Consider the following 27,040-nt stretch of genomic DNA (forward strand, 5'->3'; position numbering starts at 1 on the left):
TTTAGGACTACCCTTGGAATCTGAGAGAGAGAGAGAGAGAGAGAGAGAGAGAGAGAGAGAGAGAAAGAAAGGTCTATCTAAAACAGTAAACCTAAGTATCTATCTATCTATCCATCCTACTGATTACTTTTATTTTTATACCACAGCCACCATCAGATATATATGCTCTTTGGCCCCAGGGCTGAACCACATCTCCAAAACTAACATGCCTTAGAGGACAAGGTACTGGACTTTGTGTCAGGAAGACCTAGGTCCGAATCCCTTCTCAAACACTATCTGACAGTGGACTATTCATTTGAAGCATTCTCGTTTTTGCTTCCTCATCTTTAAAATAAATGGGTTGGAATCTATCTCTTCTATTTTTTTTCCAGCTCTAAATTTATGATCATAAGAATAAAAGAGTTAAGAAAAAAAATAACTGATAAAGTGAGTATGTTTGACAGTGTGAAACCTTCTTCTGTATTCCCTGGTCTCATTGCCAAGAAGGAGGTGTGTTTTAATAGCTATTTGATCACATTGGTTCTTACAGTTACTCAATATATGCCTTTGTTTGGGAAATTTTAGGATTTGTATTATTATAGGTATTGTACAAATTGTTCCCTTGATTTCTGGTTATTTTACTCTACATCAGTTCAGAAAAATCATCTCATGTTTCTATGAGCTTCTCATGTTGTTTTTTTACTGCATTATAATATTCCATAATATTCATGTGTCACAGTTTGTTGAGTCAATCTTTAATTAACGGGCAGTCATTTTGTTTCCATTTCTTTGCTACCACAAACTGTGCTGCTATGAATATTTTCGTATGTAGAGCATTCCTCTTTCTGACTTTGATCTCCTTGGAGTAATATGACTAGTAATGAGATTGATGAATCAAAGGCTATGAATTATTTCAACAATTTGATCACATAATTCCAAATTATTTCCTAGAATGGTTAGCACAATCTACAGTTCTATCAACAACATATCAGAGCGCTTATCTTCCCACAGCCCCTCTGGCAATGATTTTTTTTTTTTTTATAATTTGTTATCTTCATCAACTTGAAGCTACTACTGCATTTTTAGAAGTTCAAGAGTAGAATAAAGCTTTACCATAATGGAGGGATTAAGGGAATACAAAGACGACCCTGAATACAGGGACTAGATGCCATCATCAAGAAGCAATGAAAAGATGTGGTGATTATAAGAAATACTTAGCAGTTCCCTCAAATGACTATCTTGCAAGGAATGGAGTAAAAGGAACCAACAAGGACATAAACAATCAAAAAAAGAAGTGGGCCAATCCTGTAGGAAGAATGAATAGGGTGTGTGTGTGGGTGTGTGTGTGTGTGTGTGTGTGTAAGGACATACACAATCAAAAAAAGAAGTGGGCCAATCCTGTAGGAAGAATGAATAGCGTGCGTGTGTGTGTGTGTTTGTGTGTGTGTCAGAGAGAGAGAGAGAGAGAGAGAGAGAGAGAGAGAGAGAAAGACACTCCCCAGGGTGGTGAGTAGGTCCTCTACAGAATTATTTACATTCTGTGCCACTGCCCACAACAATGGAAAGGAAGAGTCTAATGACTAGATTCTAGTCATATAAAATGAAATTCCAGCATAAATCATCTAGTACTGCTCTACAACAACAATTAACTTTTTTATTAATAAATTTATTTATTTTCAGTTTTCAATATTTACTTCCACAAGATTTTGAGTTCCAAATTTTCACCCCATCTCGCCCCTCCCCCCAACCCAAGATGGCATGCATTCTGAACATCCCTTCCCTTAGTCTGCCTTCCCTTCTATCTCTCCCCCCTTCTCTTATCCCCTTCTCCTTCTATTTTCCTGTAGGGCAGGATAGATTTCTGTACCCCATTTCCTATATTGCTTATTTCCCAGTTGCATGTGAAAACATTTTTTTTTAAACATGTGTTTTTAAAAATTTGGGTTCCAAATTTTCTTCCTGCCTCCCTCCCCACCCACCCTCACTGAAAAGGCAAGCAACTCAATATAGGTTATACACGTGCAGTTATGCTAAACACTTCCATAGTAGACATGCTGTGAAAAACTAACTCTATTTCTCTTAATCCTATCTTGCCCTCCCCCATTTATTCTATTCTTTCTTTTGACCCTGTCTCTCCTCAGAAGTATTTACTTCTGATTACCCTCTTTCCCAATCTGCCCTCCTCTCTATCATCCCCCTACTCTCTTGTCCCCTTTCCCCCCTATTTTCCTATAGGGTAAGACAGATCTCCATTCCCAATTGAGTGTGCATGTTATTCCCTCCTTAAGTCAAATCCTATGAAAATAAGATTCACTCATTCCCTCTCACCTTCCCCCATTTCCCCTCCACTGTAAGAGCCTTTTTTTTCCTGTTTTTTTGTGAGATAATTCACCTTGTTCTACCTCTCCCTTTCTCCTTCTCCTAGTATAATCCTCTCTCACTCCTTAATTTTATTGTCCAGATATGACCCCTTCATCTTCAACTCACCCTGTGTACTTTTATCTATTTATATATCTATATCTATATCTATATCTATATATATATATATATATATATCTCCTGCAACTGCCCTAATACTGACACAGTCTCATGAGTTACAAATATCATCTTTCGATGCAGGAATGTAAACAGTTCAATATTAATAAGTCTCTTAATGGTTTCTCTTTCCTGTTTACCTCTTCATGTTCCACTTGAGTCTTATATTTGAAAGTCAAATTTTCTATTCAGCTCTGGTCTTTTCAACAAGAATGCTTGAAAGTCCTCTATTTCACTGAATGACCATTTTTTTCCCTGAAGGATTATACTCAGTTTTGCTGCGTAGGGAATTCTTGGTTGTAATCCTATCTACTTTGCCCTCCTGAATATTATATTCCATGCCCTGCGGTCCCTTAATGTAGAAGGTGCTAAATCTTGTCTTATCCTGATTGTGTTTCCACAATATTTGAATTGTTTCTTTCTAGCTGCTTGCAATATTTTCTCCTCGACCTGGGAACTCTGGAATTTGGCTACAATATTCCTAGGGATTTTCCTTTGGGGATCTCTTTCAGGAGGAGATTGATGGATTCTTTCAATTTCTATTTTGCCCTCTGGTTCTAAAATATCAGGGCAGAAAGATGATGTCTAGGCTCTTTTTTTGATCCTGGCTTTCAGATAGTCCAATAATTTTTAAATTCTCTCTCCTGCATCTATTTTCCAAGTCAGCTGTTTTTCCAATGAGATATTTCACATTGTTTCTAATTTTTCATTCTTTTGGATTTGTTTTACAGTGTCTTGATTTTTCATAAAGTCACTGGCTTCCAATTGCTCTATTCTAATTTTTAAGGAAGTATTTTCTTCAGTAAGCTTTTGGACTTCCTTTTCCATATGGCCAATTTTGCTTTTTAGGGCATTCTTCTCATTGGCTTTTTGGACCTCTTTTGCCATTTGGGTTAGGCTATTTTTTAAGGTGTTATTGTCTTCAGTATTTCTTTGGGTCTCCTTTAGCAAGCTGTTGACTGGTTTTTCATGATTTTCTTGCATCACTCTCATTTCTCTTCCCAGTTTTTCCTCTACTTCTCTTACTTGCTTCTCAGAATTCCTTTTGAGCTCTTCCAAGGCCTGGGACTGATTCATATTTTTCTTGGAGGCCTTGGATGTAGGAGCTTTGACTTTGTTGTCTTTCTGGTTATATGTTTTGATCTTCTTTGTCACCAAAGTAAGATAATATAGTCTGACTCTTTTTGCGCTGCTTACTCATGATCCTGGCCAATTATTTGAGTTTTAAACTCTTTGTTAAGGTAAGAGTCTGCTTCCGATGTGGAAAATGTACTGTCCCAAGCTTCAGGGGTTTGTACAGCTGTTTTCAGAGATATTTTGAGGGATTTGTAAATTTTCAGTTCTTCCAAGGTGCTATGATAAGGGGCGAGGCGTTTCCTCTCCACCACCACAACAAGCTCCACCACGCCAGCACTCCTCCTCACCCTAGGACACCCCCCTCAGAACTATGACCCAGATCCAAGCACGGGCAGAGCAAGAGATTCCAGCCTCAGCACTGGCAAAGAGATTCCTGTAATCCCCCTCTGATCAGTCACTTGATTCCCCCTCAGTCTGTGGGCCAGAAGCTCAGGAGGCAGCCACCACCCTGGGGCTGCACTTGGGACTTGCAGTTGAGACCTAGCTTTCTCTCACCACAGTCACAGACTTTTCCTACTGACCTTCCAAGTTGTCTTTGGCATTCCTGGGTTGAGAAGTCTGGAAACTGCCATAGCTGCCCGAGATTCAGTCCTCTGAGGCCTGCTCCAGGCTCGCTGTGGCCTGCACGCCCATGCCGCACTGCGCTCCTCTCCCCGCCTGGCCCACTATACCTTTCTGATCAACCGTCCAGGTTATCTTGGGCTGGAAATTTGTTTCACTCTGTCTTTTTGTGGGTTCTGCTGCTTTAGAATTTGTTTAGAGCCATTTTTTATAGGTATTTGGAGGGGTTTGAGGGAGGGCTCAAGCAAGTCACTGCTTTCACTCCACCATCTTGGCTCTGCCAGCAACAATGAATTTTTTAAAAAGGAATATAAGATACTAAAAACAAAGGCAAATATCTTGAACTCAAAGATAATTTATACTACAAGGTAGAACATAATAATGGGGGAAGAGGGTGGGATAAACTTTTAAGAGCATTAAAGACTGAGAAAACTAATTTGGGAACAGGATTTGAAATTTAATATATAGTGTACATGCAGTGTACAAAAGAAATATAAGAAAGGCAAACAACTGTGAATAGCTTTAAAGTCCTAGGTGATGCTTTCCTAGGAGAGAGAAAAAAAGGCTAAATCCCCTTGGAAATCCCACCTAGAATAAGGGTCACTGAATAAACAAGGAGAGACAGACTCTGGGCTTAAGTGTTAGGAAGAAATACCCTAGAAAAGGAAAGAGAGAAGTAGGGAAGTGATGCTGTTGTTTATTTAGGTCACTTAGACACAAGAAGGCATATTCTTACTTAAATTGATCATGGAAAGATAAATAATTATATTAGTATAAGTGACAGAAAATAAATAGGGGATTAGACTGGCAAGAAAGAGGGAAGAGGGTACCTAAGTTTTAAAGGTCAAAGGATATTATTACCTCAGATAAAAACAAACTAAAAATCAGGAGGCGTGATTACAAGGACTAGGGATAGGGTACGGTGGACCAGTAACTTCTCCTTGGTGCTATAAGAGGGAGAAGAAGAAAGTACACAGGAATTAGATTATGTGTGAGTATATGTGCCTGTGTGTGTGTGTGTGTATACACACATGCATGTACATGAGTATTTATATTTTTATTTATATATCATTTTTTCTTTAAAATGTTATAGTGGATTTTACATATGGAAAAACTACCTTAACAGTCATAATATTAAATGTTAGTAGATTAAACTTACTCATTAAACTGATGAAGAAACTGAAGGCCAAGGAAGATAGTTGGTGGCAGAGAAGGGACAGTCTATACCAAAACTTAACAATCTGTCATATAACAAAAAACAAACAAAAACTAAAATTCCTAGGCCTCGGTTTCCTCATATATAAAATAGGGTGGGGCGGAGTGTGATAGAAGGACTTTAAGTTACCCTCTGGCTCTAGATCTATGAGCCTATGACATAAAACATAAAAACACTAGAGTAAAAATGAGAGACTAGAGTAAAAATTACACCTCAGTTAAATAGAAAAAAAAGCAAGAATAGCAATCATCTCGGAGAAAGTACATTAAAGACAGAGTGAGACAGAGAAAGTACAGTATATGCTTCAAAGTACAATATATACTTTATCTCACATAAAAGAGGCATGAAAGAAAGCTTTTTCAGTGGACAGGATGGGGAGGTGGCAGGCAACAGCTTGAACCTTATTCTCATAAGAACTGGCTCAAAGAAGGAATAACATACACGCTCAATTAGGTATAGAGAAATCTATCATATTCCTCAGAGAAGTAGGAAAGGAAGGGAATGGGAGAAGGAGTAGAGGGTTGATAGAAGAAAGGGTAGGAGGGAGGTAGTGGTCAGAAGGAAAATAAACTTTTGAGGAGGGATGTTGGGGGTGGGTGGAAAGAGACAGAGAGAGAAGGATACATAGGGGAAAAAATAGGATGGAAGGAAATACACAGTTAATAATCATAACTGTGAATGTGAATGGGATGAACTCACCCATAAAACAGAAGTAGGCAGCAGAATAGATTAAAAATCATAATCCAACAATGTGTTCTTTACAAGAAACACAACTAAAATAGAAAGTCACAGAGTGAAAATAAAGGGCTTGTGTAGAATCTATTATCTTTCAGCTGAGGCAAAAAAAAAAGGAGGGGAGATTAGCAATCATGATCTCAAAGAAAAAGTAAAAAATAGAACTAATTAAAAGAGATAAGCAGGGAATCTACATTGTGCTTAAAGCTATCATAGACAATGAAGTTATATCAATACTAAACACATATGCATCAAATGGCATAGTATTCAAATTCTTAAAGGAAAAGTTAAATGAGTTATAGGCAGTAATAGACATTAAAACTGTACTGGTGGGGAACCTCAACTTTCCCCTCTTAGAACTAGATAAATCTAATCATAAAATAACAAGAAGTTAAGAAGGAAAACAGAATTTTATAAATGTTAGATATGATAGAACTCTGGAAAAAAACTGAATGGGAATAGAAAAGAATACCTTTTTCTCTGCTGTACAATGAACCTTCTCAAAAACTGACTATTAGGGCATAAAAACCTCATAACCAAATGAAGAAAAGCAAAAATACTAAATGCATCAATTTCAGACCATAATGCAATAAAAATTATATTAAATAAATAGCTTTGAAAATGCAGATTCAAAATTAATTGGAAACTAAATAATCTAATCCTAAAGAACGGATGGGTCAAAGAACAAATCATAAAAACAATCGATAATTTCATTAAAGAGAATGACAACAATGAAACAACATACCAAAACTTACGGGATGCAGACAAAGCAGTATTTAGGGGAAATTTTATATCTATCAACTTTTCCTATCAATAAAATAGAGAAAGAGCAGATTAATGAATTGAGCAGGCAACTAAAAAAAAATTAGAAAAAGAACGAATTTAAAATCTACAAATAAACACTTTACCAAAAAACCTGAAATTTAAAGGAAAGATTTACAAAATTAAAAGGAAACCACTGAACTAATAAATAAAACTAGGCATTGGTTTTATGAAAAATAAAACAGATGAACCATTAGTTAATTTGATTTAAAAAAAGAAAGAAGAAAACCAAATTACAGTATCAAAAAGTGAAAAGAGTGAATTCACCACCAATGAGGATGAAATTAGAGCCATTATTAGGATATATTTTGCCCAATTATATGCCAATAAATCTGACAATCTTTGGATGAATACTTACAAAAGTATAATTTGCCCAAATTAACAGAAGAGGAAACAGAATACTTAAATATCCCATTTAAAGGGGAAAAAATTGAACAAGACATATTTTAGCTCCCTAAGAAAAAATCCCCAAGACCAGATGGATTCACAAAAAGGATTCTACCAAACATTTAAAGAACAATTCATTCCAGCACCACATAAACTAACCCAAAAAAAAAAAAAATAGGCCAAGAAGGAAGCCTACCAAATTACTTTAATGATACAAATATGATGCGAATACCTAAATCAGGAAGAGCAAAAACAGAAAAAGAAAAGAATAGACTAATGTTCCTAACAAACATTTATGCAAAAATCTTAAATAAAATACTAGCAAGAAGATTAGAGCAATAGTTCACAAAAATCAAACACTACAACCAGGTGGGATTTATACCAGGAATGCAGGGCTGATTCAATATTAGGAGAACTATCAGCAGAACTGATCATATCAATAACAAAAACAATGCAAAATACATGTTATCTCAATAGAGGAGAAAGAGCTTTCGATTCATCCAGCATGGCATTTCTCATGTGTACTCTGCATATACCTTAAATAAATAAGGTGACAACATACATCTTTGTTGTATTCCTTTTCCAAAACCAATCAGTTATTAATTGTTCGGTTCTAACTGTTCTTTCTTAATGCACAAACGTGTTGCTTAGGATGATCTGGTACTCTGGTCTCTTTAAGCACTTGCCACATTTTGTTATGATACACACAGTCAAAGGCTTTAGTGTAATCAATGGAGAAGTAGATGTTCTCTGGAAGTTCCTTGCTTTCTCAATATTTGGGGGAATTTGGTCTCAGTTCCTCTGCTTCTTTGAAAACCAACCTGCTCTTTTGGTGCGGGCCATCTCTAGTTGTCCTGATCTATATCTTGCCACTGGACCAGATGGCTCCAGAGGAGAAAGTGAGGCTGGTAACTTTGCACAGCCCTCCCTCACTTAAATCCAATTCACTTGCAAGTCATGGCACTATCTTCCTTATGTCACTGCCCTCTTTGAGAATGAAGGACAAACAACACAGCTCTTCTGGTAATTCTCAGTTCACATATTGCTAACGCCTAGCTTGAAGAATCTTAAGCATAACCTTGCTGGCATGTGAAATGAGAGCAATTGTTCGGTAATTTAAACATTCCTTAGCATTGCCCTTCTTTAGGATCAGAATGTAAACTGTCTGGACTTTCCAGTCCAGTGGCCACTGCTGAATTTTCCAAATTTGCTGGCATATTGAATATAGTATTTTAACAGCATCATCTTTTAGAGTTTTAAATAACTCAGGTGAAACTCCATCACCTCCACTAGCTTTACTGTTAGTAATGCTTCCTAAGACCCACTTGACTTCATTCCCCAGGATGTATGACTCTAGATCAGTAAGCACACCATAGTGGTTATTGGTGATGTTAAGGTCTTTCTTATACAGTTCTTTTGTGTATTCTTGCCACCTCCTCGTAATCTCTTCTGCTTCTGTTAAATCCCTATCATTTTTGTCTTTCATCATGCCCATTTTTGCATGAAACTCTCCCTTCGTATCTCTAATTTTCTTATAGAGGCTTCTTGTCTTTCCTATTTTAAAGTTTTCTTCTATTTCTTTACATTGCTCATTTAAGAAAGCCTTACTCTCCTTGCTATTCCCTGGAAGTCTGCATTCGGTTAAATATACTTTTCCCTTTCTCCATTCTCTTTCACTTTCCTTCTTTCCTCAGCTATTTGTAAATCTTCATCAGATAGCCATTTTACTTTTTTGCTGTTCTTTTTCTTTGGAACAATGTTTGTTGCTGACTCCTATACAATATTGCAAACTTCTGTCCATAGTTCTTCAGGCAGTCTATCTACCAGATCTAATCCTTAAATCTATTTATTACCTCTACTTGATATTCATAAAGGATGGTCTGATGGTTTTCCCTACTTTCTTCAATTTAAGTCTGAATTTTGCAATAAGAAACTCATAATCTGAGCTACAGTTAGCTCCAGGTCTTATTTTAACTGGCTGTATAAAGCTCCTCCACTTTTGGTTGAAAAGTATATAATCAATCTGATTTCTATATTGACCATCTGGTGATGTCCATGTGTAGAGATGACTTTTGGGTTTTTAAAAAGAGTGTTTGTTATGACTAGCAAGTTATCTTCATTTTGTACTATAAAGCCAAACTTGCCTGTTATTCCAATTATCTTTTGATTTCCTATTTTACCATTCTAGTCCCCTATGATTAACGTGATAGTTTATTTTAGTGTTATTTCTAGATGTTGCAGGTCTTCATAGAACTGATCAACTTTGACTTCTTTGGCATCAATGGTTGAAGCATAGACTTGGATTACTGTGATGTTGAATGGTTTGCCTTGGATTCGAACAGCTATCATTCAGTCATTTTTGAGATTATAACCCAGTAATAATGATAAGTAGTATCTATCTAAAATTATCAGCAAGCATTATCTGTAATGGAGATAAGGTAAAAGCCTTCCCAATAAGACCAGAGGTGAAGCAAGGATGCCCATCATCACCACTATTATTCAGTATTGTTCTAGAAATGCTAGCTATAGCAATAGGACAAGAAAAAAATTAAAGAATTAACAATTAAGGTAATAAAATTAATTAAGGTAATAAAATTACCTTATTAAGGTAATAAAAAACAAAACTATCACTTTGTAGATTATATGATGGTATACTTAGAGAATCAAATAAAAAACTAGCTGAAACAACTAACAACTTCATCAAAGTTGCGGGATGTAACAGAAACCCACTTAAATCTATATATTATTCTATATATTACCAACAAAGACCAGCAGCAAGAAATAGAAAGAGAAATTCCATTTAAAATAACACAGACAATATGAAATACTTGGGAGTCTACTTTCCAAGACAAACCCAGAACACAATTACAAAATACTTTCCACACAAATAAAGTCAGCTCCAAATAATAGGAGAAATATTAATTGCTCATGGATAGGCCAAGTCAATATAATAAAAATGGCAATTTTACCTGAAATAATTTACTTATTCAGTGATATATAGATTAAAAAAAACAAAAATTTTATAGTAGAAATAATAATAAAATTCATGTGGAAGAACAAAGGACAAGAATATCAAAGGAATCAATGAAAAAAAAATGTGAAGGAAGGTGGCTTAGCAGTACCAGATCTCAAACTATACTACAAAAAAGGTAATCATCAAAGCAGTCTGGTACTGGCTAAGAAACAGATCGGTGGATCAGCATAATGAATTAGGTACACCATACACAGTAATAAATGACTTTAGTAAATCTAGTGTTCAACAAACCCAAACATCCAAGATTTGGGGACAAGAAATTAGTTTTCCTAGCAATTTTTGTTAAATAGTAAAGCAGTCTGGCACAAACTGGGAATAGATCAATGTCTCACACTGAATACCTAGATAAGGTCAAAATGGATATGTGATTTAGTCAAAAAGGTGAGATAAGCAAATTAGGGGAGCATGAAATATTTTACCTGTCAGATTTATGTTTAGGAAAGAATGTATGACCAAAGAAGAGATAGAGAGCATTATGGGATGTAAAATGGATAATTTTGATTATATGAAATTAAAAAGGTTTTGCACAAACAAAACAAATATAGCCACAATTAGGAGGAAAGCAGGAAAATGAGTGGGGGGAGATTTATAGCAAGTTTCTCTGATAAAACCTCAATTCTCAAATACATAGATAACCGAGTCAAGTTTATAAGAATATGAGTCATTCCCTAATTGACAGATAAATGGACAAAGGATATGAACAGGAAGTTTTCAGAAGAAGAAATCAATGCTATCGATAGTTGTATGAAAAAATGCTCTAAATCACTATTGATTAGAGAAATCCAAATTAAAACAACTCTGAGGTACCACCACACAGCTATCAGATTGGCCAATATGACAAAAAAGAAAAATGACAAATGTTGGAGGGAATGTGGGAAAATTGGGACACTAATGCACTTAGTGAAGTTATGAACCAATCTAACCACTCTGGAAAGCAATTGGAATTATGTCCAAAGGGCTATAAAACTGTACATACTCTCTGACCCAGCAATACAACTACTAGTATTTTGCTCATAGATGATTGTGCACTCAATGCTGCCTCTAAGGCTGAGATGTAGGAGCACAGATATTGATTCTCTGCCACTTGTGCTTATTTCGGCCTGATAATTATCACCAAGAAAACAAAATTTCTCCCTAGCCTGCACTGTATCATTCGTATGCGGAACCTTGGTTACAGTAAATGGAGAAATTTTGAATTCTATGGATAGATTCACTTACCTTGTCAGTATTCTTTCCAGGGATGTCTATATACCTGATGAGGTTGACACATGCATTGCCAGCGCTAGCTCAGTGTTTGGGAGTCTCTGAAGCAAAGTATGGGAGAGAACCGCTATTAAACTGCCTACCAAACTGAAAGTCTACAGAGCTGCTGTACTGACCTCATTGTTTTATGCCTATGAAACCTGGACAGTATACCAGGAAACTGAATCACTTCCATTTGAATTGACCTGGCAAGATAAGGTACCAGATACTGAGGTCCTTTCTTAAGCTGAACTGCCAAGCATTCACACTCTACTGCAGAGAACACAACTCCAAAGGGCTGGACATGTATGTTTAAATGCCAAACATATGTTTGCCTAAAAGACTACTTTCTGGAGAACTCACACAGGCAAGTACTAACATGGAGGGAGGTCAGAAGAATTATTACAAAGATATTCTCAAGGTCTCTCTAAAGAACTCTGGTATCAATTTTGAGACATGGGAGACACTGGCACAGGATCATCCAGCATGGTGTACCCACATTAAAGAAGAGGTTATACTCTGAGAGCAAAGCAGAATTGCAGTAGCTCAAAAGAAACATGAGATGTACAAATTTAGAGACAACTCTACTCCAAATATTCATGTGGACTATTTGTGCCTGATCTATGATAGAGGCTTCCAAGATTGTATTGATCTGATAAACTACAGTTGGACACACTGTACCTTGAGCTGGACATAGTGATATCATTTTTGTCCTCTTTGAGCACAAAGGACAACAACCAACGAACCACTACTAGATCTGTATCCCTAAGAGATCAAAGGAAAAGGGAAAGGACCTGCATGTACAAAAATATTTACAGTGGCTCTTTTTGTGATAGCAAAGAATTGGAAATTAAGGGGATGCCCACCAATTAGAGCATGACTGAACAAGTTATTGTATATGATTGTGATGGAATACTATTGTACTATAAGAAATGATGAGCAGGATGCTTTCAGAAAAACTTGGGAAGACATATATGAACTGATGCAAAGTAAAATGAGCAGAACTAGAATACTGTAACAGTAAAAGCAATATTGTATGATGCCAACTGTGAAGCTATTCTCAGCAACACAATGATCCAAAATAATTCTGAAGGACTTATTATGAAAAATACTATCCATCTCCAGAGAAAGAACTGATGGTATAGGAATACAGGTTGAAGCATGCTTTCTTAACTTTATTTTTCTTGGGGTTTTTTGGTTCTGTGTTTTCTTTTGCAACATGGCTAATAAGGAAATGTTTTGCATTACTACACATGTGTAATCTATATCAAATTGTTTACCAGAGAGAGAAGGGAGTAAGAGATTATGGAACTCAAAATTTAAAACAAATATTAAAAATTTTTGTTTACATATAACTAAGAAAAACAATTTTTAATTATGTTTTTAAAAAAGTATTTTATGTATCTATCATGTGCCATGACTGAGACTAGGCATTAGGGCATGTTATATAAAAATTTCTTACATGTAAGAATTGGTTAAAAAAAAAGGGTAGGCAGATATCTAGGAAGTATATGATCAGAAAAAGATGTGGACCAGTCATGTATGGAGGTTGATGAAAAACCTATGAAGAGCCTGAGTCCTTTACCACACCCATGATTTTTTTTTAAAACCATGAGAAAGCCCTTTGGCATATTAGGCAGATTATTAAACAAAAATTGATAGACTATAGAAAAGAATCCCATAAGAAAGAAGGCATAGGTGGACAGCAATTTGCACTATGTGAAAATGGCTTCATCCATAAGATTTCAGCATGAATGAATGAATTTAAAAAATTTTATTAAGTTCTAATTATGTACAAAGCTCTAGGAACATAAATATAACAGTGAGACAGTCCTGGCCCTAAAGAAGTTTACTTTCTAAATAGGTGCAAATCAGCCTTGGATATTCAACACCTTCCCACTTCCCTCAGCCTCCTATCCCCTCTGATTTAAGGGTTGGAAGATAAAGCACCAAACTTTTCCCTAAGCCTAATAAACAGGGCAGGATTTTGGACTTTCAGCTAACTTTACTTTCCATCTTCAATTGTGCTCAGTTTCAACTCCATAGTCACCCAGGTACTTCCTTATGCACCACCCCTCCCTTCCCTTTTGTGTATTTTCTTCCCCAATTAGACAGTAAGCTCCTTGAAAGAAGAGGCTGTCTTTCTTTTCTTATTTGTATCTGCAGCACTTAGCACAAGCTTTTAATAAATGTTCATTGAATTGAACTGAAGATAAACATATATAGGAATGATAGTGTTTTGGAGCCATGGGAAAATAGATTTATACAAGCTTTAGAGCAGCAATAACATAACTGATTTGATTATGGTTCCATATCTGGAAAGCAGAAATGGAGGTTAGAAATTACACACACACCTCAGCTAGTCACTCAGTCCAACAGGATTTATTAACCACCTAAAAGTTTTGGAAGGGCCAGGCACCATGATAAATACTGGGGATACAAAGAAAGACAGAAAACAGAACTTTCCCTGAAGAAGCTGATAATCTAATCATGCAACAGGCAATCAAATATCTGGGTTGTAAAAAAAATTATGACTGGGGCCAGCTAGATACAGTGCCACATGAGGAACTCATCATTTAAGACAGTGTAGACTCCAGGGCAAAAAAGATTTTGTTTCAAAAGGCACAATCTCTGATTGAAAGAGTACAGTGATACGGTAGCAGATAAGAAGATAAAAATAGTATGAAGTAAAGCATTGCTGGGACTGGTTAGATATTAGTGGGTCATAGGAAGCACACATCAATAAGGACAATGCAGACCCCAGGGCTGAAATTTCAGAAGGGAATGGTTTAATTCTCTCAGGGCATGAGCTCTAATTCAGACGATGAAGTAGAATGTGCAGGGTGTAAAGAAACTATCTCCTCTAACCCCTAGCACCTTACTCTGTACATAGTACAGATTATTAAACAAAGATTGATAGACTATAGAAAAGAATCCCATCAGAAAGACAGCATAGGTGGACGGCAAATTAATAGAGCCTTGCTTAAAGGAACACATTCTAGAAATAATGCAATGGCCCAAAGCTTCTTCTCCAGACTCACACTTGAGAAAGTTTTAACACATTGCCTGAAATAGCCTTGGATTTGACAGAAAGAAATTACATTTCACCTGTTGTGATATTCACCCAGAACACTGTCTTATCTTTTCTCAGCCTCAATATCTCAATCAGAGAAGGTGACTGAATATAGATTTTTTTTAAACAGATTTTCTGAAATTTGTTTCTAGAACTTCATTAGAATGTCTTTTGACACATACAGAAGTATCTACATAGACTAACCTACCTTTCCACACAGACATGTCAGACAAGATGACCTGATAAGAAAGAGACCAAACACAGTTCCTTGTCTAACCGGTCAGACACTTTAATTTTTATGGGGGAAGGTCCTGTGAACATCATTTGATAGGTCAGGTTCCTCATTTCAGTAACTTTCTTTTTCTTACCTCCAAAGTTATTTCAATTATATATTTTTGGATGTTTGATGCCTTTCAAAATGTACTTTTAACTCTTAGAAATCTGATATCTGGAGGCAGCTAGGTGGCACAGTGGATAGAGCACCAGCCTTGGATTCAGGAGGACCTGAGTTCAAAACTGACCTCAGACACATAACACTTACTAGCTGTGTGACCCTGGGCAAGTCACTTAACCCTACTGCCTAGGCAAAAAAAAAAAAAAAAAATCTGATATCTGTAATTTTCTGCCACAAATCAGCAGGGATGACATGTTTTTCATAAACATTTTATTTCACGCTCTTAAAAATGTTATTGTTTAAACAAAAAAAACCATTAAGAACTAGTTTATAATAAGTAATTTTATTCCAAGTAATTGTTACTTCATAAAAATCAATTAACATTCACTTGAGTCAGTACTTAGTGGGGTTTTTTGGTTCCAATACTTTAAATTGATAATTATCTAATTCAGCAACTACAGAGGAGGCATTTTTAGTTAACTTCATTGCAATCATAAATACAAATACTTTTCCTCTTCTGACCTCATTTTACTCATATTTAAACTGCAATTTTAAAAGTATATTTTCTTTTCATTAGAGTCATATTTTTTCTGTGTTTAAGTTACACCCTAAGAACAAATTAGACTCTTTTGAAAAAGGTGTTATGTCTTAGGAAATGACTGTTTCCAGTACAAGAAATGATACCCTGATAGCCTGAATAAGTAAATTTAGCTCCAGAAGAGCCATTATTTGCATTCAGACTATAGTTTATTTCTTTTCCAATAAGGCAAAGATAATACTTATTTCAGGCCAGGCTTATCAGATACCAATAATTTCTTTAAAGAGCAATCAATTTCCCAGAAAACTACCCGCTATTACTACACACTCCATAAATAAACATCAGAATGATATTTTATCAATATTTCTTTTATCACTCATTTCAAGAAGTTTGGGATCATTAAAATCCCTGAAAATTTTTCCAAAGGTAATTCTGCCTCCTTTTCTATTCATTTCTGGGTACAATTTATCATCCATCCATACTGTCTATCCAAGATATTTAAACTGATGAGCCAGATATTTAGAATATCTAATTCATAAATATACTTGCAGTGATGCTGTATGTCTGAAATACTATAATGTCTGTAGAACTAATGCTGCAGCTTGCCCAAAAGGCAAGAGAGAGGTGTGTGAAAGGAATGAGCAGATTGCAATGTATTACCAATTGTGTACTGTGAATAAGGATATCATCAAAAGGTGATATGACCCAAAAAAGATGAGATTTGAGAAGGGTAAAATCATATGTTCCAGTGGTTTCCATCCAATATTTAAACATGGAAAAAGGTCCCAGACACTTTGGAAAGAAGGCTGTGATCTGAACTGACGGAAAGAGTATCATCATTAATAAGATCAAAAATCTACTGAGTTAGAACAAGGTTATTTTATCAAAAGAAATCTCAGTTTGAACACCATTTAATTAAAGTGGTAGTTTGGATTATAAATATGAATGTTTTGAATAGGTAATTTCCCTCTCCCCTCTAACAACCTTACTGCCATTTGCTAGAATAATCCTTCTCATGTATAGGAGTAGTAACACTGCTGTCGCATTAAAAAAATCTTCAAAGGCTTACTACTGTCCATTAAGCTAACTCAAATTCCTTTGCCTAGCACTCACTGTAATACCATTCTACCTTTAAAGTCTTATGTAGGCAAAATTGATTATGGGAATCTTTGATCAATTTGATGAATTCCCCAAATCAAAGTCAGGAGATTACAGAGTGAGGATCTTTGTCTGAACAGCCCTTCCCATGGAGACAGTATGCACCCTGGAAACTTTCTGAGATAACAAGGAATTTCATTAATTTGTTTCCTAAAGATGATTAGAAACTAAAAATCTATACCTCTTCTCTTTTCAAAATAATCACCCTATCTCTGTGGCCTGTAAAATGCTGGTGTAAAACGAGCTCATCCCTCCCCTTCCTTTTCTCCCCTCCTCAAGAGAAAATGGTGACTTGACGGAGAAACACAAAGCCAGCTAGCCCGTGGTTCATAGGCTTCAAATACCGGCACACCTCTTACTTTCCTCCTTCCTAGTTTCTGAGAATAGTTCAGAGACCAGAATTCTCAAGAATGCTCCAGATACAGTGGTAGCTCTGAAATGATAGTCCTTGCAGAGGCATATGGCAGTGGTAGGTAGATCTGTACTTAGAAGGAGCCTGAGAGAAAAGCTCCTAAGAGCGGACCTTCCCTACTATGGGAGTTGACTCTTGAGAGTTAACCATACCTTTCACAGTATTAAATATTTTGCATTATATGTGTTATTTTGTATTGTAACTGTGTGTCATATTCCCCTACTAGATTCTGGGAGAGCAGATGTGTCTTATCTACACAAGGAATCAACTTGAGCACCTACCATTGTGATCAGCTAACAACAGGTCTTTAATAAAGGCTGAATTGAGTTGTTTTGTTTTGCTTCCCCAGAAATACAAACAGAAAGACAAAGAAGCTATAGAAATAATCTTCAAAAATTTCCAACCACCCATGTTGTTGTTGTTCAGTCATTTCAGTCTTGCCCAACTCTTTGTGACCCCCCCCCCCTTTTTGGATTTTCTTGGCAAAGATACTAGAGTGTTTTTTTTTTCCTTCTCCAGCTTTCCTCTTTTTTATTCCCATTGCCATCACAGTACCACCCAATATCAGAATGTTTTTTTGCTTGCACTAGCCTCCTCTAACCTTTCCTGCCTTCAGTCTTCCAAGCATGACACATCTATCATGTCACTTATGTTCAGCTCATTCTTCTAGACTCAGTTCAAATGCAACCTTTTTCAATATGCCTTCCCTAATCACTCCAGATGGAAGTTGCTTCTCCCTCTTATTTGTGTTCATTCCTTATGTTACCTACTATAATGTACAGGGAAGGATCCTGCCTCTCTCACCTCTATATTCACAACATCATTCAGCACCATCAATAAATGTTAGTTAAATGAATCTGTTTTTAATAAACATTCAAGAATCTTCTAAATTCAGTGTCCATTCATCTCATTGTAACTGACTGAATTACCTCCAAAGATAATGCACATACAGAAGATTAGAATGACTGAAATTTATGTGTAGCATCTGAAGTATGATTTTAATTATAACTTTAATCCAAAAATATTATCTGTGGAAACATATGTCTGAATGGGAAAATATTATTCAATATATGCATCCTTAATTTACTGGAATTCCTCTCGTGGAAAGTGAGTTCCAGAGGTAATGGCTTCTCATAATTAAGCAGCTATAAAACAAAAATAGAAAAAATTTATAATTCTTACCTGAGTATGCTTAATTCAACTGGCTATGAGATACTAGATGTTACATAGATTATATCACATTTGATAGCAGCATTTTCCCGGTGTGGTTCTCTCTCATATTTTTCGTATAATATCACATGTGACTAGAAAATAAAAATGAAATATTTATATAATAGTTTTTGCTTAGTAGCTATCAGAAAAAAAATTCTATTTGGATAAATTTTTAGTTAAAAAAATACAATACACATACCAAAGTTACAAATATTTCTGTGAAATGTCCTGAATAAGCCAATATTTAATGAGAAAACATACTAATAAATGAAATTCAAATTTTATATTCATAAGCTTTACAAATTATTTTTGTCAGAACAATCCTTGTGTGAAGCTATAAGGTTACCTGGTTAATAATTATATTAATTAACAACTCCCTCTGTTATTGCAGATATTTTACCATTAAAATGAATGTTTTTATTATGCGATAATAAGTAATAACTCATTTTTGTTGTTTATAAAGAGCTTTCAAATAAGATTACATACATAAAGATCTTGGCAAACCTTAAAGTAGTATATAAATGCTGGTTATAGTTATTGTTAACCAACACATCAACTGGGTCTGACACTATGAACACTGTGGATGAATGCTTTACTTCCTACAACCATCTGAAGTAGGTAGTGTAATCATGATTATACCCAATTAATAGATGAAGAAATCAAGACTAAGAGGGGTTTGGTGACTAGTGTCTATGCCTGCCAGGGTGATTAACATCAGAGCTGAGATCCCAACCGAATGTAGTGCTTTTTCCACAAAGTTTTCCTTGCTTTCCCAGTGATAATTCAATTTCACTGCACTCTCTCAGACCAACAGCTATCATCAGTACCAGTAGTACCCTTCATGATATAGCTAACTTAAGGTGGTTATCTACCACCTAAGTACTGAAAGTGTCCCTGATGATTGGCAGGGATAATCAGAAATTCAAAGAGCACTGATAATACATAAATGTAATAGGATTACAGTTTTCATTCCTCTTAAACTGCTATGTGAGGTGTTTAGGCTGTTTAATCCCCTGGTAACTCGGCCAGACCCATATCAGAGACAGCTAGGATTTTGAGGTTTTATTTTCATTCCTAAAGAAAAGGGGAAAACACAAGTCATTCCAGGAAGTAACACAAAGGAAGAAATCACTTTGTTCCTTGTCTCAGTCTTGTTCCCCCAAAGTTTGATCACATGAAGTAATTCAAATGAACCTCTGCATTAAGTCAAATTCTTATCAGGACTACTGGCAGAATGTTTTCTCTCTATGCCAATGGGGGGGGGGGATGTACCACCATTTAATCAATCAACAAACATTTATTAAGCACCTACTGTATACAGATACTGTGCTAGGTGCTGGGAAAACAAATAAAAAAAGACAGTCCCTTAAGACATTTACTACCATTATTTACCGAAGTTCTCTTAAGATTTAATTTCTTTTTACCCTCCAAAAAGCTTAAGTCATACATAGACCAAGCTAAATTTCAAATAAAACAAAACAATAAACATTTCCCAAGATTGGTTATATACAATGCTAAAAATGCCTATCTAGGGGCAGCTTCATGATGCAGTAGATAGAGCACCAGCCTTGGAGTCAGGAGGACCTGAGTCAAATCTGACCTCAGACACTTGACATTTACTAGCTATGTGACCCTGGGCAAGTCACTTAACCCCATTGCCTAGCCACAAAGCAAACAAAAAAAAAAAAAGAAAGAAAGAAAGAAAGAAAAAAATGCCTATCTAAAATCTTACCAAGTTCTTTCTGGGATGTCCATAGTAGGAATGAAGGACAGGTGGTTTAAGAGGAGGGGGGAAAACTGAGGTTAAATATCAAAGCAAATATTCAAGACATGATCCTGGGTTGCTAGGACCTAGGATCACATACATTTTGGAGGTTCTTCCTGAAATGATAAAGAATCCTTGGGTTTGACCTTAAGTTCAAGAGAACTCAGCTCGTTTGGGAGCACCTGTGCCCCCCCCAAAGGAAAAACTACTGCCCAAGTTCAATGGCACCTGACAGGGGAGACAGAGATTGGTGTTGGTGGATTACTGTGCAGACTAGAGGGAATATGAGGAAAGAAGGGGCGGGAGAGATCTCAACTGTGGGCTACAGCTGATGACAGGCCAAAGTAGCAGTTGTGAAAAGTAAGAACAGTGCTAGAAAAATGTCCAACCAGAGGAGGGAAAAGCCCAATCTTCACACATATGCACCTCCAGCAAAGGAGAGGGGCAGAAGAATGAGGTGACTTTACCTGCAAATCCTACCACATCCCTTGTCTGAAGGTTCATCTACACTCCTATATACTCCACTGTTCCTAAATTGCATGGCCTTTAACAACGATTTTTTATAAGCCTATTAATGTGTGTTTTGGCATTGACTGAGGAAGATAGCTCTTGAGGGAAGCACATTTTGTAGTTTTACAGGGATGGAAGTAAGTAAGGGAAGGAGGCACTCTATCAATCAAAGTTTCTTAAATTTTGGTCATTTACTGAGAATATTCCCAAACATAACCACTAAGATTCCTGTTGAATCCAAAGAAGGGGAGAATTAGTAAGGAAAAGATTCAGTAGAAGAGATTAGGGGATTAATGTGGTTGTCTTTGAGGATACCCTGTACCATATACCCGTACTCTACACTGCTAAAGACAAAATGTGTGATCTGTTAGTCTCCGAAAATATTTTTTCCCTGTAACTTAAAGATACTGAGAAAAAAATTAGAATTTTTATCATATATATAAACTGTATAATATTTTATTTTAAATTATAAAATTATTTTTCATATTTTTTCTTAACTGGTGATTTTATTAGTGTGAATGGCTCCAGGTGATAAAACTCCCTCTGCCAATGCAGAAGTTAAGTGACTTACCCAGATATAACATGTTAGACCTGAATCTAAGTAGTCCTAACTCTATCACTGCTAGTATTCCTTTCATCTTATCTTTTCTAGCAATATTTATATCAACTTAAATGTCAATCTATAACTATCGATGTGTATCTATCTACATAGATATATATAGAGAGAGATACATATATATATACACACACACATACACACACATGAAGGTATATATATATGTATATCTATATATACATGTGGGTACATAAATATAAACTTATTTATTAAGTTCTTACCATGTTTAAAATACTGATGATTTCTATAATGTACTAGAAATTAGCCGTATTCAGTCATGTACTGTGAGGAAAGTTGAGCACTACAGAAACAATGCCTTCAAGTCATGGTGCTGGAGAAAATTTTGGGGAGTCCCTTAGACAGTGAGGAGGTCAAATCAGTCGATACTTAAAGAAATTAATTCAGGCTATTCACTGGAAGGTCAAATAACTGAAGCTGATGCTTAAATACTTTGGCCACATAATGAGAATAAAGGACTGACTAAAAAAAACCAACCCTTATGTTGAGAAAGATTGAAGGCAAAAGGAGAAGGTGTTGGACAGCAGAGGATGAGATGGATAGATAGAGTCGCAAACAACAAACATGAATTTGGACAAACGTTAAGAGAAAATGGAAGCTAGAAAGGCCTGGCATGCTATGATACATGTGGTATGAAGAGTCAGACATGATTAAGTAACTGAACAACAATAACAATTATGCTAAGTCCTGAATAAATCCTTTGTGGCTATTTTTAAAATTTGGGGGTACATTTTTCTTGCCCCTTTGGAATTTATCAACCTATTCAATTTACTAAACGTTTATTAAACATCTACTACACACAAGGCACCATGCTTGACATTGAGAAAGTCAAATTCAAAAACAACAGTCTGCAACTGTAATTGAGAGAATGTCATATACACAAGTGGGCAGCTGGATGACAAGGCGGATGGAGCACTGGGCCTGGGAGTCCGGAAGACTCATTTTGCATCTGGACTCAGATACTTGCTAGTTGTGTGACTCCTTGGCAAGTCACTTTACCCACTTTGCCTTAGTTTCCTCATCTATAAAGGGAGCTGGAGAAGGAAATGGCAAACCACTCCTGCATCTTTGTCAACAATACACAAAATGGGGTCACGGAGTGTTGGACACAACTGAAATGTACGACAACAATGCATACACAAGTAATCTGTGTCTCAGTTTCCTCATCTATAAATTGCAGAGATTGAACTAAGACTCCCTTCCAACTCTAAAGTCAATGATCCTATGAGTTAAGTGGGACATAATGTGCTAAATAAGTGCTACACAAAAGTATTTTGAGAAAGTTGAAGAGACAAAAATGACTTTGAGGAGAGACCACTGAGCTGAATGAGGGAGGCTCAGGAAAAGCTTTCCAGAAGGACTGCCACCGGCATTATGTCTCAGAGGAAACTAAGGATTTCAACAAAACATCACAGGGCTTTACAGTTGATACTGTAACAAATAATCCCACAGCCAGACTGGCAGAAGTGAGAAAGACAGCAGACTTACTGAGTTTTACTTTTTGCTGTTATTAAACTGAATCCCTTCCCTTTGAAGTGGTCTCAGTCTCTCCCTTAGTAACTATAAAACAGCTTCCTCTGAACCTTAGCTAACTTATCTCTTACACATTCCCCTGTCCTCTCCTTATAATTGAAAACCATAGTAATTTAATTTCCTTCACTTCTGGTTTTTAAAATAAAATTTTGACATTAAATACAATCTCGCCTCTTAGTAGTCTATCTCTGTCCCCTGCTATTCCTTACACAAAAAAAATCAGTCATCCAGTGAATTAATGTAAATTCTCTATACACACTAGTATTCATAGACATCAACATGATAAATATAAATTTTTAGTTATTCCAAGCATTTTAGGATATAATTAACAAGCCAGTAAAAAAATTTAAATGGTTCCTAACCATTAACCTAAAATTCTCATAGTGATTCTTTAAAGCAAGCAGGCTTATTTTAAAAATAAATAAATAAATCAGCCAATTGAGAATCCTCCTCATGATTTATCAGAAGCCTGATTTAATCTTTCTTTTATTTTACATTAATGAATATGCTTCTCAATCTTTAAAGAAAACTCTGCCTTTGCAGAAAAATGGCTTATTGTAAGCCACTGAGCCCTACAAGCTCGTCTCATTTTTTTCTGTCTTCATAATGACATGATTGTTAACAATACTCTATACTTGAAGACAATTACCAAGTTTTTTTACACAGATGATCTCATTTGGGGTCTATAACAACACCGTCAGCTAAGTCAGGATTGATATTATTATTTCTATTTTAAAGGTGAAATGGGCTCAGAGGAGTTAACTGAGTTCCCCTAGGTCACAAAGTTATTATGTGTCAAAAACAGAACATGAGTCCTTCTGACTCTAACTCTGATGTGCTTTCCCCTCCTATGCATGATTTCATGCATTTTACACAGCAATCTCAAGTTTGATATAAAGATATATCACTGTATTAAGGACCTGACATTCCATTAATGTAGGCAATCCCTCCCACCAACACAAATCACAAGCCTTTTATGCCTTTAACATTTACTGTGTCAACTAGACTACTGAAGAATTGGGAGTAAAAGATCATAGCAGATAGGATGCTGGATTTTCAGATGAGATAATGTGCATAACGTGGTTTGCAAATTTAAAAAAAAATTCTATATGTCAGCTCATAGGGAGGAGGAGGATGAGGAGGATGAGGAGGATGAGGAGGTGGCAGTGGATACAGCGCTGGGCCTGGATTCAGGAAGGCTCCTCTTCCTGAGTTCAAATCTGGCTTCAGACACTTACTAGCAGTGTGACCCTGGGCAAGTCACTTAACCCTGTTTACCTCTGTTTCATCTCTTCTTGGAGAAGGAAATGACAAACCACTCCAGTATTTTTGCCAAAAAAACCCCAAAAAAGGAGTCATGAAGAGTCAGATATGACTAAAAAAATGACTGAACAAGGCCAAAAAAAAGTCAACAAACACTTAGTAATCTACTATGCAGCAACATTGTGCTAAGCACTGTGGATCTAAAGAAAGGCATAAAATGGTCCCTGTTCTGAGCTAACTGCTAAGGACACAAAAAAAACGGAACAATCCTCACTCTGAAGAAACATACATTATAACTAGGGAGACAAGTGCTCTTGCAAGTATACACAGAATAAACATAAGAACAAATAAAAAGTGTTAACCACAAGGTACTACAGAAGGAGCACACTGACAGGTGAGGGCATTATCAGGACAGGTTTCATGTTAAAGGTGGTATTTGCCTAAGCAATGAAGTAAGGGACTCTAGGTGGCATCAATCAGGCAGGAATGTATTACAACAGAGACATCCACAAACCAGATTAAAATGTAATTAGGAAATATATGAAATAAATACAAATACAATAAAACATAGATAAGGATATTTTAAAACTGAGTGCATATAAGGCCTGCAGGGATCCTTGTGTGGCCCCAGTTGCTATCTGAGTTTGATAGCACTGCCTTACAGGCACCAGGGACAGGCAGGGTGAAGGAAAGGAATTAAGAGATGAAGCATTTTGCATGAATAGAATAGAGAGGCTAGTTTGGCTAGATCGCAAAAGTGAATGATGAGGAATGATGTCCAATGAGGCTGGCAAGACAGGCTGGAACAGGGTTGTAAAGGGCTTTAAAAAACAAACAAAAGGATTTATATTTTATCCCGGAGGCTGAAATTGACCTAGTAGCGAACAACATGGTTAGATCTTTGGTTAAGGAAAATCACTTTGGCAGCAATGTTTAGAACGGACTGGAGTGGGGAGCAATATGCAACAGGGCTAATTAGGAGGCTGTTGCAATAGTCTGGGTAAAAGGTGATGAGGGCCTGAATTTAGACGGGAAGTGGGAGAGCAGGAGTCAGATATGAAAGATGTTATGATCTAGCAGATGATTGGATATGCTAGATGAGGCAGAGAGAAGTCGAGAATACAGTCATTAACCTGGGAGACTAGAGGAAAGGTAGTACCTTTGACATAAATGGGGGAAGTTTGAAAGAGGGGTGGGATTTCAGGGAAAGGGTAGGTTCTATTTTGGACGTGCTGAGTTTGATATTGTTTCCAAGACATCAAGTTTCATATGTCCAATATGCATCCGCATATGGTGCTAAATGATCATTCGATTAACTGAGCAATTGTGCAGTTGGGAGTGGGTCTGCAGTGAAAGTGATTCATCACTACATGATCAGCCAAGTTTGGAGGAGTTTCAACTATACATTGAGATATGGCCAGAAAGGGATGTACTTGAGAACAGAGCTGTGACCTAGTTGCTAATCTCCTCTGCCCCCAGCAACTCAACATCCAAGAAGAGAGCTGTGATGAAAAGCCATAAAATTAGATGTTATGTCCTAGAGCATAACTGAATTATGGACTTCTGAGCTCTACCTAGTTCTCTCTCAGCAGAGGTCGATAGAGTGTGTGGTCGAGAACACACATAGGGGGTACAGATGTAAGCCTATCTTAATTAAGATATTCACAGAAGGTCTAAGTAGCTTAATTGAACCAATCAATCAATTTAAAGTGTAACTAGCTATAAATGAGTAAGTCCTTAATTTGAGAATACTGAAGTTGTATGAACATTGAATAAATAGAGATAACACCACCTCATCTATAAAATGGGGATAAAAATAGTGCCTACATCACAGGGTCACTGTGAGGGTCAAATGAAATAATATGTACAGATTATGTAGACCGTAAAGCACTATATTAAATGTGAGCGATCATTAGTTGTAGTAGAAGAAGGACCCATCCCTCCAATGGGAGTGGGAGATTAGCTCAAAAGGGGGTGGCCATTCGTGACATTTGTACAGCCATGATAAATACCTATGTCATCCAAGCAATCTAATAATCATCTATAACAGGGATCTAAAAGCCCATTATCTGAGGGCTGAATGTAGTCTTCTCTCCTACTAACAATATTATACAACTCTCCGTCCCTCTATTCAGATGAATACAGAATTAGATTGGCATAAGGAAAATTCTTCATGGTTATTTATGAAGACTAATAAAGATTTCGATCAGTATTGTGAATGTTAGAAACTTAAATCCAAAATTCAAGTTTCAAACCATTACTTAAATTATTGTCTAAAATGTACTTTTAGTAGTCTGTTGCAGCGTTTAAGCACACTTTTTTTTTATTAACCTAACTTTCTTTAGTTTTAGAAATGGGATTTTTTTTCCAATTAATTAAGCAGAGAAGGCAAATATCATTAGCATTAAAGTAGAATTACAGCCCAGGATAGTTCAGGCTGATATTTTTGTTGCTGTTGGTTAGTGAAACAGGAAGAAGAAGCTTATGCTTAGATAATTATGTCTATTACACATCAATTAAATGAAGAGATATTACTTGATGAAATAATGGTTTATATACCAAACAGCTGCTTCTATCAAAATCTGTGCTGCTACTTAGTAAGCCCTTTCTGTGGGGACAGTTAAGGGGGTAGAGGTGGTGAGGGAATGAGTAAGTACACAATGGGTAGAGTGCTGGATATGGAGTCAGGAAGACCTGAATTCTAATTGTGGCTTAGATACTTACTAGCTATGTGAGCTTAGGCAGTCTTAAACCTCTCTCAGCTCCAGAGTTCTCATCTATAAAATGGGAATAATAACAGCACCTACCTCACAAGGTTACTGTGAGAATCAAATCAGATAACATGTGTGAACCATTTTGCAAACCTTAAAACAACATATAAATTCTAGTTAGCCTTACTA

General features: G+C 36.3%; 1 protein-coding gene across 4 annotated transcripts in view; it reads right to left on the bottom strand.

Annotated features, from left to right (window-relative positions):
- GULP1 (GULP PTB domain containing engulfment adaptor 1) overlaps nucleotides 1–27,040 on the bottom strand; it is a 370,686-nt gene that overhangs the window by 226,675 nt on the left and 116,971 nt on the right. For all 4 annotated transcript variants that reach the window (XM_027865950.1, XM_027865951.1, XM_027865949.1 and 1 more), the window contains exon 2: nucleotides 18,406–18,527. The gene's annotated coding sequence lies outside the window, so the exon portion shown is untranslated. The remainder of the gene's footprint in view (nucleotides 1–18,405; nucleotides 18,528–27,040) is intronic.

This window comes from Vombatus ursinus, unplaced genomic scaffold, assembly GCF_900497805.2.
Source record: "Vombatus ursinus unplaced genomic scaffold, bare-nosed wombat genome assembly UNPS02014779.1, whole genome shotgun sequence".
NCBI classification, from domain to species: domain Eukaryota; kingdom Metazoa; phylum Chordata; class Mammalia; order Diprotodontia; family Vombatidae; genus Vombatus; species Vombatus ursinus.